Raw genomic sequence first — 15,430 nt, forward strand, 5'->3', positions numbered from 1 at the left:
TTGACCACCGTACCTAAAATTGTCCCCTCATGCTAACCTCAGGACTCTTCATAAATCTCCCTACAGAATGTCACTAGTTTGTTCCTTTAGAAGTAGTGGCTAACACATATGGAGCCCTTAACTGTGCACCAGATGCTATGTAACATTACTAAATGGGAGCACGTGGGTGGCTCAGCTGGTTGAGCGCCCGACTTGGGCTCAGGTCTGGAGGTTCGCGAGTTTGAGCCCCGCATCTGGCTCTCGCTGGCAGCTCAGAGTCCGTTTCGGATCCTCTGTCCCTCCCTCTCTGCCCCTCCCCTGCTCGCGCTCTCCCCCAGATAAATAAATACTAAAAAAAAAAAAAAAAATACAAAATGTAATCCTTTAAGACGTGGTGCCTGTTCTTATTTCCTCTTAAAGTATGAGAGGGAACTGAGGCACAAAGAGGTGAAGTAACCCGCCCACGGTCGCACAGACAGAGGTGCACCTACGATTCAAACCCGAGCCCCTGTGGCCGGACTGTCTTGCTATTCTGTCCCTGCGGCTTCTGTGTCCCCCACCAGAGGGGAAGTTGCCAGGGCCAGAGACTGGCAGTCCCCTCCTGACTTCACCACTGCATCTTAAGTGGTGGGAACAAGGTGTCTCACGCACTCTGTGCTCAGCTATTTGTTGAAGAAATGAATAAAGGGAGAAGGGTGGGGGTCCGGAATGTGTCAGAAGACGGGACTTGAGGACTAGGTCTGGGGAGTCACCAGGAGACTCACAGAGCAGATCAAAGGGAGGGAAACTTCATTCTGGATTCAGGGCTCCGTACCTAGTTACCTTGTGGTCTTCTCTAAATCCCTTACCCGACCCAGGCCTCATTTCCTTCAGCGTTGTAAATCTTGCAGTTTCTGTCAAACACTGAGCACACAGCAGGCCCCCAGGATGTGGCTGGGGCTCTGCTGGGAAGGGAGGAGGAGGGAGGAAACAGGGAGGAAGAAAGGAGAAACAGAGATTAGCCTCACCTCATTGAACCTACATGACATAACAGTATTGTTTTAACCACTATAAATTGCTATATATATCTTAAATGGGCTATCCCTTAACTCGAGGGTACTGTGGTCTATTTGAAAGAACATGCATTTGGAGTCAATTATTCTTAAACTTTTATTATTGCTTTGTAACCAGGGGGGTGCTGGTACATATTAAACAATCCGCTCTTGGGGGAGGAGTCGGGGCTGATTCGCGGGAATCCCCGATCTACGTGTTCATGAATAGTTCCACTGTGGCTGACTTCAAGCGACCGATACGGCATTTCTGAATGGGGAGTGGGCTCTTACAAGCTGGTATGAGCTGGTTCCAGTGCACCACGGTACCTCCTGAAATGTGACCCTGCAGGAACAGTCTCCCGGAAATTCAATTTCATGCCCATCAAATGGTGTATCTGTCTGTGTCTCCCAGTCTGGGGCTGCCGGGCATATTAAATGTGACAATTTGGGGAAATACTGAGCACAGTGCCTGGCACGCAACAGTGAACGATGAATTTTGGCCCCTTCCTTTGAAAGATCAGTCAAGATTAACAACCCCAAAAGCTTCCTCAAGGTTGTGTTGGTAGAGAGAACCGGGAAGAGAATCCAGGTCTCTTAGGAGAAACAATTTTTACCTTATTTTTCTACTTTCTTTTTCATTCTGTCTATAATGATCTTATCTAAACATTTTTCCTTGGCTCTCATTTCCTCTGACTAGAGCTAGACAGTCAATTGCGGAAAGGATAAAATAAATGAGAAGTAATAACTATGACCTTGGTACCACATTTACTTTATAAATAAGATGAATCTTTCAGAACGTTTGGTCTGATGACATGACATAACTGGGGCCCTAAAGCTGAATTTATAAAATCTTAAATATACGGATTTAAGGTTTTAAGAAAAAGTGGCAACCCCCTGGACTTATTACAGAAGTTGCTAAACAATTGACAAAGATACCCAGAGAGGTACAGGTGTATATATGTGTGTATATATGCATATATGCATATATATATATATATATACATATATATATACATATATATTCACATTTTCCATAAATATGTATGTGTTCATGTATTCATTTTTTATTCATAAATTCATAGGTAATTTGGAACAAGAGTACCTAGAAATAATTAGTTTATTGATTTGCCTTCTTATTCATGCATTTTTATTCCCGTAATTATTCATGCATCCAATCTTTGTGGAACATTTGCTATGTGCCAGACATTGGGCTTGGCAAGAGGGCGTACCAAAATCAGTTCTAGGAGTTTCCTGCACTGTAGGAATTGCACTGAGTTAACTTTCTAGGGGTTTCCTGCACTGAGTTAACCGATTCCTAGGTAGATAGACATAGATAGAGTCAATTACAAAGCAAAGAAAGGTCAGAACACTAAGATAAAAATAAAAATGGCAGAGGCACAAAGCTCACATCTTCAATTTTGTCAAGTAATGATTTGGCAGGAAAGGGGGTGGATGGGAGTTTTTCTTTTAGCTAGCTTTAACATTTTGCTTATATACCTATATTGAAGGATGGAAACAAAACGTAGACTCCAAATAATTCAACATAGGGTTGTCTCAGGATTGTCATGGGATTGTGTCTTTGAGATCCCATCATGGGGCAGTCCTGTTATCCAAGACTCCTGCCTTCTCAGGTTCAAGGTCTGCGGGAGCCTATGCTGTAATACACATAGGGGCCTGTAGATGGCAGACTTCACTCATTGTTCCGATGCAATTCACCAACACCTGTTGGATGTGTGGTTAAACTTGACGCCAGGGCAGTCTAAACCTTTCCCCTAGAGCAGCTCCGCAAATGTAAAGCTTCGTATTTCTTTACCTGGTCCACCTTAAAACCTCGTGTTGTGACACATTTTTCATGTCAGAGATTTTTAATGTTCCTTGGCGTTTCCATTTCTTTATTTTCTTTCTTTCTTTCTTTTCTTTTTTTTTTTTTTTTTTGGTACAGCTCATAAATGACTGTGTAGGCAGGGCTTCAACTTGAAAGACTTCTGATCTTCAGATCTAAATAAGAAATTATTTAAGAAAAAAGTCAATACAGTGGAAAAATCAGGTAAATTAAAAATACAGGCCACTAACCCTGAATATAAACATGCCCGCTAAGCATAGACTCTCTTTGCAACACCCCACACCTGTTTCTTCTTTGGGATTCTGGCCCTCTGTTAACACCTTGGCCCAAGGGCTAGAATTGTTTCACCAAAGCAAACATTTATGGACTTCCTTCTATTTGCAGAATACTGCATTCGGTGATAAGAAAATATACAGCTGAATAAGCATAAAACTTGGCCTTTGAAGCTCATAATTTTGGGGAGGAAACTAATAATGATGTAACTAGAACACCACAATTCAAGGAAGGCACTCTAGGTCTAAAAGGGTAGAGGATATTACACCCAATAATGATGGATGGAATATTTGTGGAAAGATGAAATTCGAATTAGCTGTGGGATTATTCACAGAAACTTCACAGGCAACCCTAAGGAGAAGGCATTACAAATATTTGAATCCGTTTGGACAAAACCCTATTTTGCAAGTTGCTTGGAGGCCAGGAATGGTCATATTCAATGGAATTGAATTTTGGATTTCCTGGTCAGCTAATCCAAAGAATCCCCAAATAAACATCTATATTATCTGCCATTTATTCTGTATCTTGAAACAATTGTTATATTTATACCACATTAAAATATACCTATCTGGCAACTTTATAGTTTTCCGTATATGCTTATTATAAAAAATCTATAAACTTTGGGGGAAAATAATTAGGCAGTCATAAAAATAATCTGTCATCCTACCTCCCTGATAAAACTATTCCTAATATTTCAGTGCTAAATAAAACTTAATGATTAAATAAACATTCTAATAGCATGATGTCTACGTTTATTAAAAGCTACTAGCTTGAGACTGAACTTATTGGCACATAAAACCAGTCATGAGCACAGTGACATTTTCCTGCCTTGTTACAAATTATAAGCGATCGATGAAAATGATTTTCATTTTGAAACTAGAAAAACTAACTAATGTATTTCTTTTTTTCCAGTAAGGTCTCAGCTTTGGGCTTTGTCTATAAAAGATTTAAGTCCAAGCTAAGATGAGTTATTTATTGGATCGTTGCTTCTCTTTCTGAGACTCTATTTCTTTTCCGTCAAGTGATGTCATTATACCTACTCTTGTTTGTGACATTCAAAGGAAGTTGTGTACTAGACCTGGCACGTGTCAGGTGCCATGAAATGTAATTTCCCTCCTACCCTTTATGGAGAGCAGGCTCTTTTCCTCTTACCTGCTGAGGAACTCTGAGAAGGATGTAAACATCCCTGTAGTCTAGAATCTCTCAGCCTTGGTGCTGTTGACATTGGGCCAGGTAAATTTTTGTCGTGGGGACTGTAGGGATCTGCAGGATGCTTATCGGGACCCCTGCCCTCTACTCAAGACACACTAGGGGCAACTCTCTAGTTGTGGCAGCCAAAAAATATCATTAGACATAGCCAAATATCTCTGGGGGGTGCAACTCACCCCTGATTGAGAATCACTGCCCTAGTACCTTAAAAGCACCTGCTTCGTTGATATAGATGGATGAGAAATGTCTCTCTCTAATACACCTGTGTTATACACCATGGCCGCACAGCTGCTACCCTGGCTGAGTGCTCTTAAATCCTCCCTTCGCCAGTTTTATGAAGCTACGGTACCTCCAACGACCCTTGACTGCATCACCTAGCTCCTGAGAAGTCCTGGACCCAACAGTTTGCATTTTAGCATCCTTTTCCTGGATAGCTCCTGAGGTCTCTAACCCATCTATGTTGCCTTGGGTCCATTGTCTGGTTTGTCTTAGGTGGATGCTTCACCCACTGAGTCACAGTCCCCCAACTGCCCAATCTATCCAAATAACCTTCTGCCTCGGGTCACAGGTCTCCATATACTCAGTGACTGACATAGATGCTGTATGTATAAAATTCTTGGGGGAGGGGTTGTGTCATTTGAATAGGATTATGGTGGGTATCGCGATGAAACAATGGCAATGGGTATCTCCATGAAACAATAAATTAAATTAATTTAATTTAATTCAAATTAAATGGTGCTATTCATACTTGTCTTTTAATATTTTTATGTCGATTATTTTTTTCTGCCATCTTATGCTTTTGCAGAATGTACACAATTGACAGGTTTTTTTCATTTGTTTAGGTGACTTCAAGTGTATTGGGCAGTCCTGTCATGACTATAAGGAGCATCACCTGCGTGGAAGGGCATGAGGCTCTGGACAACCCCTAACCACCAATCCTCTCTCCTTCCTGATGGTGCTGTGACTTCCATGCCTAACTATATTGTTAGTTTAAAAAGTATGACCACTGAGAAACACCTCATCTCCCGCTCTTTGAAATTACAGACCCATCCCCTACCAAGAGCTCCTTATTTTAGTATTTTAGACCCTATCCATTCTATTGGAGATCCCCAGATACCAAATTTAGTTCAAATAAAACTGAAGTTTTTACCATACTGTGTGTTGAGCTTCTGGACTGACCTCCAGGCAGATGATCTGCCCTTAGCCATATCAAATTCTTTTCTCCAGGTTTTTCTAGATTTTACCTTTGTCCTTTCTCCCATGAGTTTTAGATACTAGTGTTAGTCAAGCTTTCTCAAAAAGCAGAATCTCAGGCAAAGGCTTGCATTGCATAGTTTATTTCGGGAAGCAGTCCCAAGGAAAAGGATAGGGCATTAGGAAAATGAAGCAAGCAAGGAAGGAAGGAAAGAATGCTTTAGAGTTTGTTGTTGGGATGGTCACAGTATGGATCTCTTAGGCTAAATTCTGTTGGGAAACCTTTGATCCGTGTGTCATGATCCCCCAACTTGTCCACCTGGGGGACAGGAAAAGGTTGTATTTAACCATTGGCTTCAATATCCCATTGGTCAGGAATTGGATCCACGGAGTATTAACTCCATTATAATTCCAGGCTCGTCCATGTGTCAAAAATGGCTTATCTAATTGTTACAAGGAATTCATGTGACAGCATGAGATGTTTAGTGCAACAGAGGGAAGTGGTTTAAGAATCTGTTCACTTGCAAACCATGATCATAGCAATGGCTGTGATAAAAACGCGAACGGAGGAGATAGGATACAAAACTACCTAACATGTGTGTTGTGTCCATGTTGCTCAAGGTGATGAGGTCATGGACCCTGGATTAAAATCTGCTCTATATTATCAGTACCAGGACTCTCTTATTCCCAGGCAACAAGAGGGGGGATGCGCTTTCATCTGATAAGCATTAACTAGTGAAAGTGTATTATCCAGATAAAGCCAGCCAGAAGAAAGATAAAATCTCAAGAGAGCTTCAAATGGGCATGTTTTTATACAAGGCTCAAATCGATAATAATAAGCCCCTTGACTCCACGTTGGCCTTTCATTCTTCTCCCAATTTAAGCCTTCTTCCAATTCAGCATGGTCACTAACCCTATCGCATACGGTAGCGTTCTCAAAGAGAAAGGCCTTATCAGTTTGCTACCGTTATCTTCACCCTTTGTCCTGGAAACTTTCATATCATTTCTAATCTTTGTAGAATCTGGACGCTTTGATGGGTCCTGCTGATGCATCCAGATGTAAACCATCATTATATGGATCCCATGTATGAAGTAGGACCGAACATTAATCAATCATTAGGCATCTGTGATTTCAGCACTTCCCCCTTTGAAGTCTCTAATAAACGTCCGCATTTAATATTCACTACCCACTTTGTGTTTAAACCTGTGGAAGAATATTGTCTCAAATGATTTTGTATTAAAGTTCTCCATTGCCAGTGTTTACACATGCGTGTGCGCGCGCGCTTGGGTGTCCGTGTGTGTGCGTGTGTGTGCGCGTGCGCGTGTGCATGCATGGGCAGGTGATGGAGGGAACGTAGAAGTTACAAGACCTGGGGTGTTATGAATTAAAGGAGGAAGGATCTTCTTAAGTTGGGTCCCTAGTAGCAGGGTGTGAGACAAAGATTTGAATGCAAGTGGTGTATTGGGTGATCCCAATTTGGCGTCCCAATTTGGGTGATCCCAGGAAACACTGGTAGGCAACAGGGAAATAAGACAGAAAAAGCCAAGAAAGCTGTGTTATTCCACATCTCTGAGAAGCAGGCACCAAGGCAGGGTCACCCGTATATGGATTTCATTGGGGGAAAGTGTCTATGTTAAGAGAAAATGGGAAGGGACTAGGAGGAGCCTGGAGGATGGTCAGATTTCAGTGGAAGTTGGAAGGAGACGGGGAAGAAGGAACGTCGGGCAGAAGCATCTTAGACCTCTTAGAAAAGTTTGGTAAGGCCTGTGGGGAGCCCTTGAGTCCTGGAAGCTAGCAGAGAAATATCGCACGTGCCTCAGGGTCCCCGTCTCTCAGTCAGTGGCTGAGAGCAGTTCTTGGGAAGCGTGGTCTTGGTGCAAATGCAGTGATGGATGTAAGAACAAAGCCGCTGGGTCTCTCAGTCCGCTGCTTCCCCGCAGTCAGAGATCTGACAGGTGAATTCTCCAAACCATCACAGAAGCCAATTCCAGGTGCAGGTGCTGCGAAAGAGTGTGTCACTGGCATAGGCACTGGGGCTCGGTCTTGCTCATGACCTCTGATGCCTGGGGAGAGCAGATCCAAAAGTTGGCCTACCTGAGAGACGAGGAAGCTGAGATCCTTAGCCACTTGGTACCATGTGGCATCACTTGAGGGCTGCTCCCAGGATCACCAGCCACCTGGCGCCTCTCACTTGTCCCCCGCTCAGCCAGAGAAAGCCCCCAGGCAGAGAAGCACAGATGCTCGAGCGGGAGGCCATTGGCACACACAGAATGGAAAGTACCAAGGGGCTATGGCGGAACACCAGCAGAATCCGTTACAGTGAGCTGAGGAAAAAAGGAAAGCGGATTCTCCTGAATGCTAATTATTTGTTCTTCAGCCTCTCTAGGTTTCCCCGGCTTTGAGGGTAGTCAAGTAGCATTTTCTTTCTGTTTATGATTTCCCTCTGAGACTATCATTGCTTTAGGCAAATGTATTCATGTGAAGAATCATTTTTCTCCATGTCTGAGCCTGCAATAAATGTCAACCCTTTTTTTGGCAACCGCGGCTAATGCTGCAGACCTACCATTACCGAAATTGAAATTACATATGTTAGGACCCCAGATCAATTTATTTCAAGGGACATCCAAGATCACTCGGGACAGGCAATGAAATCTCTCCACCTCTGTGGCTCTGAGCCTCTCTCTGGGAAATGAAGATGGGATTGTTTTTTTTCTTTTTTTTTTTTTAAACTTGCTTTTCTTTTTCTTCTCCGTTCTGGAATGAAACACAAAATGCGAATAAATTGTTAGCCCCCTTAATTCCCCTCCGATCTGGCATCCTCTCTAAAATACTGAGTAAAAGCAGGCACTCAAGAAGCAAAGTTGAAGGTCTTTAAAGTTAGCTCAGTGAAACCTCTAAGGTGTTTGATACATAACCCTTACATTTACCTATGAATCATAGGCTGTTGGAGAAGAAACTAAGGAAGTATCACGGCCAGGCTTCATTTTACAGGTAAGAAAAATGAGCAACAGAGAAGGAAATGACTTGGCCAAAGATGTACATCAAGGTAGCAGCAGAGCTAAGCCCAGAATGAAGGTTGCCTGAAACCCAGTCTAATATTTTCCAGGAGAACTTAATAATTACACATGTAGTACTGATAAAGTAATAAGAAATGGTACTTATGTTTTAAGTTCTCGTATAAAGAATTTCTGTGCATTGTCTCATATATGGAGAACTTTAATGGTAGAATGGGCCATTGAGGAGGCACGGCTGGTATCTGGTTAAGACGAGGGGGTCTCTGGAATCAGAACACTTGGGTTCAAATTGTAGTTCCAGTGCATCCTACTGCTGAACCCGAGTGATTCCTCAAAGCCATCTTGCTCTTGGTGAGTCATAGCACCGATCTCAATATCCTTCAAAGGATCGCATGAGCTTACACAACCGCATTCCCAGGTGGTGTCTAGGCCACTCCAAGTACTCATAGCCGTGAGCTATTAAAATGCCACCACGGGGCACCTGGGTGGCTCAGTCGGTTCAGCGCCCGACTTCGGCTCCGGTCATGATCTCTTGGTTTGTGAGTTCGAGCCCCGCTTTGGGCTCTGTGCTGACAGCTCAGAGCCTGGAGCCTGCTTTGGATTCTGTGTCTCCCCATCTCTCGGCCCCTCCCATGCTCATGCTCTGTCTCTCTCTCTCTCTCTCAACAATAAACACACGTTAAAAAAATTTTAAATGCCACCTCGACAATAGCTCTTTAAGGTAGACGTTATCAGTCTCATTATACCAAGAAGGAAACAGAAACTTACCAACGTGCTTCAGTAGCAGGTGGAAGAAAGAGCTCGCTTCACACTCTGGTGCTGGACCTACAGCCTTAACAACTGAGTTTTACCACCTGCTTCTCTTTTTAATGGCGGATACCCAGGCAATGACGCTATAGTCATGTAACTTCAGATGTGTTTCTCATCCCACTTGGCAAATCACATCCCTCTGCTTGGATGCAATCTCTCTCTCACCCTGGGTCTTAATGATTTTCCTTAAGATTTCCAGTGCTCTTCTCATCCCATCCTCCTGCATTGGATTGCTCATGGTCATAAGCCAAAGACAGTATTACTCATACTTAGAAAAAAAAAAGTCATGTGCAATTCCTCAAATTTCAATCTAATGACGTGAATCCTTATCAACCATATTTAAGGCAGATTTTTGGGGGCCTTTTTACATGCTCTATGAAATGGTTGCTACTCGTTTCTCCTTTGCATCTTGATTTGTATAGTATAGTTCACACCTCTGGAGGTCTCTTACTGCCCCTGGATTTTGCTCCTGCCTTTAAAAAGCTCAGAACTTAAGAGAAAAGTATTTATCGGAAGCATATGTGCATTATCTATAATGGGGCAAATATCCAGTTGAGTAGGACAAGCTACAGGCTATAAAATGGAGTACCAAAAAACGTAATTTGTAGTGTGAGTTTTAAATATTAGAGCTACAAATTGTAGAATATCACCGCTGTGCCTGAACCAAAATATACAACTGTGCTAAGAACTTGGAACAGAGGAAAGTTAAGCTGTTAAGACATTATACAAAAGATAGAGCAAGGCAGGCAGAATTATCTGAAGGAGAACACAGTTCCTAGGATGGCTAGACATCAGAGCACCGGTTTTGAATAGGTTAATAGCCTTAGAAAATCATGTGTCAATAAGAATGGGGTTGGGCATGCCTGTTAAGAGAAGGAGCTGGGAGTTTATACTAACAGTGGCCAATCATTTGGACACGTTGGTACAATTTTTCTTTCTTTTGGGATTCTTCCTACAGTCCTCACTTGTATACTTACCGAAGGGCATCAAGGAGATCCTGCGTTGGTGACAAAGACTTTGGTGAGTTTCCCCTCTATTACAAGAATTCCCCATGGCCACCTGGTAACAGTTTCTGGTTGTGATTTGGGGTCCCATGTTTATTGGCTTCAGAGAAAGAAAAGACTTGGGAAAAATCTGAACATCTCTGGCTCACAAGATGACTATATTATTGTTGTGTACGGATAAAATGACACTTTGGGGACACATCAGTTTTGTATTTGTTTACTTAGTGACTCATTTTTTCAGTGACTTGTCATTACTGGGTGCCAGTGAAACAGTGTCTGCTCCCTTAAGCGGAGCCAGACCCAGTGAGTATCTCTCTTAGAATCTACTTCACCATTACCAGGTTCATACCCGTCTTTTAGTGATAGCCACCCTTTAAAGGCCAAACTCATTACGTTACAAATGGTACCAGTGTCTCTTTCAGGGAAGCAACGGATTGTGTTAGGCAAATACCAGGACGGTTCCTTCGGGGTTGATGTGGGAGGGTTGAGAGCATGGTATAGAGAAAAAGAAATGAACAGAAATTTAAGATGGAGGGAGGTAAAAACAGGTAGGAGACAGAAAGGAGGGACAGAAAACTGAAGGGCCTTCATTTATATGGAAGAAAGCTGATTCCCTGTCGTCACACGTGGCCAATGCAATTTTTCCATTCCAGGATACATTAGAAGTTTTGTCAGTTTTCTGGGAAAAAGGAAGCCTCACGTAGATTGATAGCTATGTTATTGCTATTGCTGTTGCTGGACTTAAGAGAAGAGCTACAGGTCAGGTCTATGTTGACATGTGTCTGAATAGAGACATCATCTATGAGGTGGTCCACAAACTGAATTAATTCAGAGGAGACAGCAACCAAGAATCATAAAAAAAAAAATGTACGTTACCTTCACCCCCCTCACCCCGCCCTCAAGGTACAGAATCGAGAAGGCTTATTTCTCTGTTGATTCTGAATCTGAAAGCACGGGACATTTCTGCTGACATTTGTGTGTCATCGTGAACTAATTGCTTAGTTGTTATCACAGGGATTAATCGAAAGGGGGGATCATTGTATATTGGGGCAATCAGAGATCATTTCATAGACGGTGCAGCAGCCAAGTGGAATTTTGAAGCATAAGCCACATTCTGATAGGCAAAATAGATGTTAAATAGAGGATGTTAACTAGTGGTTAAATCCACTAGTTAAACTAGTGGTTAACTAGGGGAGGTGGGAAGATGAACTGTGTAGAAAGGGGGTTCTGAGCATCTGTGAAAGTAAAAGTCATGTGTGGTAGTTGTTGAGCAGAGCGTCTCGTTGGAGCCTAGGGATGTATGTCACGTTTATAACGCCCTATCCGCTGATATACTAACCACGCAAGCACATAACAACCAGAGGTCCTGGGGCCGTGTCATCTTTGAGAAGTCATTCATAAGGCCTTAAATAGAGCCTGTGAGTCACTGGGGGAACTAGAAAAGCAGAAGCCAGGTAGTGCATCGAAGTCAGGGACCAGGACAAAGCAACCATGCATCCCTCTTGGGCTCACTTTGAAGTACCAATGGAAGATGAGCCAATGTTACTGATGCCACGGACCATGGCTCCCAGCCCACCTCTGATCTGAGTGACGTCCTGTTGGACAGTTCCATGTACTTTGACTGTATTGCGCCCCAAAGAGACACAGTGACGTTCTACTTTCTGCTGCAGAGATCTCTTCTTACTGAAGGCTATTTAGCTCCTGTACCTGGTGCAGTGCATAAAGGTAGGTGAACGAATGCCTTCCAGGAACCCCCCACTATTGAGGAATGGAAGATTAGAAGTAGATGTCCCTGCTTCCAGCTTTGGACACAATGCTGACACTCTTTCTGATAGGTTGTTAAAGAAAGTGCCCATAAGCACTGAGGCCCATTTGTTCACAACAGTGATCTGCTTTATAATGTACCTTCCTCTGCTTGACCCACTGTCCCCATTCCTTCACTCCTGTTTTCAGGGGTATCTCCCAAAGAAGCCTGCTTCCAAGTTCTTCTCTAAGACTCTGTAGTATGAAATCTTTCCATTGGAAAACCATTTGAGAGGACTATGTGTTCTTGAGATACAAGCAGGAGAAGGCCAGAATATTCTGTATCCTAACCGGGTCACGGTACTTAAGGAAAGGATTCATCCTTGTAGGAGTCAGGGGCAACGGGGGTGTAGGAATAATTGGGAACCAGAATACAAATATTCTAGATCCCTAGACTAAGAATTTGAACATTTAAACCATGGAGAACTGCTAAAATTTGGGGGGGGGGGCTCAGATGTTCCAGGATAAAATCAAGGTTTTAGAGGGAAGATTATATGCCTAGAGTAGAGAGATGAATTTAGAAAGACTCAGGCAAGAGACAGCCAGACCTCGGATGTGTTAATCAAAAACAGATAATACTTTCATTTTTTTCCCCCTGCAGTTTAAATTTTATAAAACTTTTAGGTATTTACATTAGTAGTCTCAGGCCAAATGATAGGCTTTCCATGAACAAAGAGAACTGCCTTTCCCGGGTGTATATATTATACGCGAGTATCCTTGTAATTCTCTTACTGACACCACAAATTTTCAATAAGCCCTTGACTACTGGGCTTCAAGATCTAATGGCTGATTTGAGGAGAAGGCATTGAAAAACCTGTTCAGATCCTCCTGGCACAGTACAAACCAGCTGCACTAGGTTTTTTGATGAAAAGTGAAGACCAGCCTCTTCTTTGGGGCATTTGCCTCCACAGGCTGAAACACATGAAAATGGGAAATGTTTTATTTTAGAATGACTGAATACAAGATCAATATTTATCATGGAGGTTGCTGATATCCCATTAAGAAAAGTTCAAGTGCAATTTGGAGAGATGCTTTTGGTGGACTTGCAAGGGAAATGGGCTTTCCATTGAATTCAGAAGGCAGTTTGTAATGAAATTCAAAATTGAGTGAAATTGGTCCAATCTAAACACCCAGAAAAGAAATTTAAGTCTCTTTAGAAGACCTCAGTCCAGTTTCAAATCAATGGGAGCCGATATATTATCTGAGGCATATAATGAAAGCCAAATTTCCACCCGGCTCCAACATGCCTATGCCATTGGCATTTTTGAGTGTTAGCAGAAAATACAAGCAAAGGCAAAGAAATATCTATAAAGGCAGGAACAAACATCACCAGAATTTGGTTTGGATGATTTTTAATGTTTTTCAACCTCCCTGGCCTGGCATTCAAAGCCCCCCATGTGTTATCTTTAGCGTATGTTTGTAACCTTGGGTAACAGGATTTGAAAACAGGGGTCAAGAGAGAGCGTTTCCTTAAAGAAACTCAGTTCTAGGGAATTTTCCCTCCCCCCCCGCCCCCCGTGGGGACAATGGGAATTATGCTTTTCTCTCACTTCAAGTCAAATGAACAAGGATTTCAAAAGACATTTGGCAAAACTAAAATCTGGGGACTACAGTAGCCTGATGTGTATTTCATACACTTCAGCAATCTATATGTGACAGGTGGTGACTGTGGTCCAAAGGGACACAGCAGGGCATGAGAAAGATCTGGTTGTAGAAAAAGCTAATTATGCTTCCACTCACAGCATGGGGACAAGAAGCATACATTCCCCAAGTGAGTCACCAGGAGATATGGCAAGCACGGACTCTACTCCTTTCACTTTTGGGTTTCTTGTGGCACATAGGCATCTTATTGGGGACACTGCACCATATATAGGTCTTTGATTCAAAGTGGTGACATATGAAAAGCGGATCTTGTAATCACAGGTCCACACAAAGATGCCTTTGAGGCCTTGCAAAAACGGAAGGGAACCCATGACCATACCCACAATGCATGTGGATTCACGTATTCATAGGTCTATTCTTGTCAGAATGAATTGCTTATATTTCCAGGTTGGAAGACATTCGATGCGGTCACTTTCCATCAAGTGATCACTTGATCTCTTTAAGTAACGGTGCCCCTTTGGGTCCAAGAGTTGAGCTCTGTCGCCGGCAGGTTGAACTGTGGCGGTGGCAGAGGGGAGGTCGGTTTTGGCTAGTGGGGCCTCACGCATCTCCTCCATCTTTATCAGCACAGCCAGTGCCCTTATTGTAATGCTGTTAGGAGGTGGCCGAGGCATTGTTTCTCCTTGATTGGTGAGCACACCTTTCGTGATAAATGCACACTAGTGGAAATCAACATAAAACTGACGGACGCCCTTCTTGATCTCCTTGCCTGCCCTCCTCCCCTTATCCCAGACCTCCTTGTTACTCATCTTCCAGTCTTTCTCCTTTCACATTTCTTCTGGCCGGCCAGGCCATTTCATCTGCCACTGCCCAAGTTTCACATAGAAGCTGACCTCAGGGAACTTCTCGTTCAACACAGAGTGAATAATCCAATCTCTACCCATTGGGAGACTTGCCTTGCAATGATCTACCAAGACCATCCACAAGTGGGCTGTAGTTCAGGCGAAATCCGCTACAAGCTTATACTCATATACTGAGCCTTGAGGTATCTGATCATTCAGATTTATACCCACCTCGCTTCACTCGGTCACAAGATGCATGCTGCTTTAGGGAGGACATGACCTTAGATGAGACAGTTCTCTACAGACAGACTCTGATGGAAATAACAGCAGGAGACTGTTTCTTGACTGTAGCCTCCTGACTGGGCAATAAATCCTTCATGAAGGTGGCTCTGAACAGTGAATCTCTATGTCTGCCATTGTTCACCCCTGTGTGCTTCCGATGAATTTACCCATATACAGTCAAAACAGTTTCTGCAGGATTCTGGTGGAGCTGTATTTTTTTATTTTTATTTTTATTTTTTACATTTATTTATTTTTGAGAGACAGAGAGAGACAGAGCACGAGCAGGGGAGGGGCAGAGAGAGAAGGAGGCGCAGAATCCGAAGCAGGCTCCAGGCTCTGAGCTGTCAGCACAGAGCCTGAGGGCAGGACTCGAACCCACGAACCATGAGATGGTGACCTGAGCCGAAGTCAGATGCTTAGCCGACTGAGCCACCCTGGTGCCCCCTGGTGGAACTCTATTCTTGAGGGGAGCTTGTAACATGAAAGATAGAAGGATAAACGATGTTCATCCAGCTGTTGTTGGTCTCAAGGCTGCAACTGGTG

At 43.1% G+C, this 15,430-nt stretch overlaps 1 long non-coding RNA gene across 1 annotated transcript in view; it reads right to left on the reverse strand.

Annotated features, from left to right (window-relative positions):
• Window positions 1-794: 794 nt before the first annotated feature.
• The window catches only part of LOC122238120, a 51,492-nt gene continuing 36,856 nt past the window's right edge, over window positions 795-15,430 (reverse strand). Inside the window, exons 2-4 of the long non-coding RNA XR_006217081.1 lie at window positions 7,625-7,854; window positions 2,824-3,008; window positions 795-920 (exon numbers count right to left, since the gene is read on the reverse strand). This is a non-coding gene — a long non-coding RNA (uncharacterized LOC122238120). The remainder of the gene's footprint in view (window positions 921-2,823; window positions 3,009-7,624; window positions 7,855-15,430) is intronic.

This window comes from Panthera tigris, chromosome B1, assembly GCF_018350195.1.
Source record: "Panthera tigris isolate Pti1 chromosome B1, P.tigris_Pti1_mat1.1, whole genome shotgun sequence".
Classification (NCBI taxonomy): domain Eukaryota; kingdom Metazoa; phylum Chordata; class Mammalia; order Carnivora; family Felidae; genus Panthera; species Panthera tigris.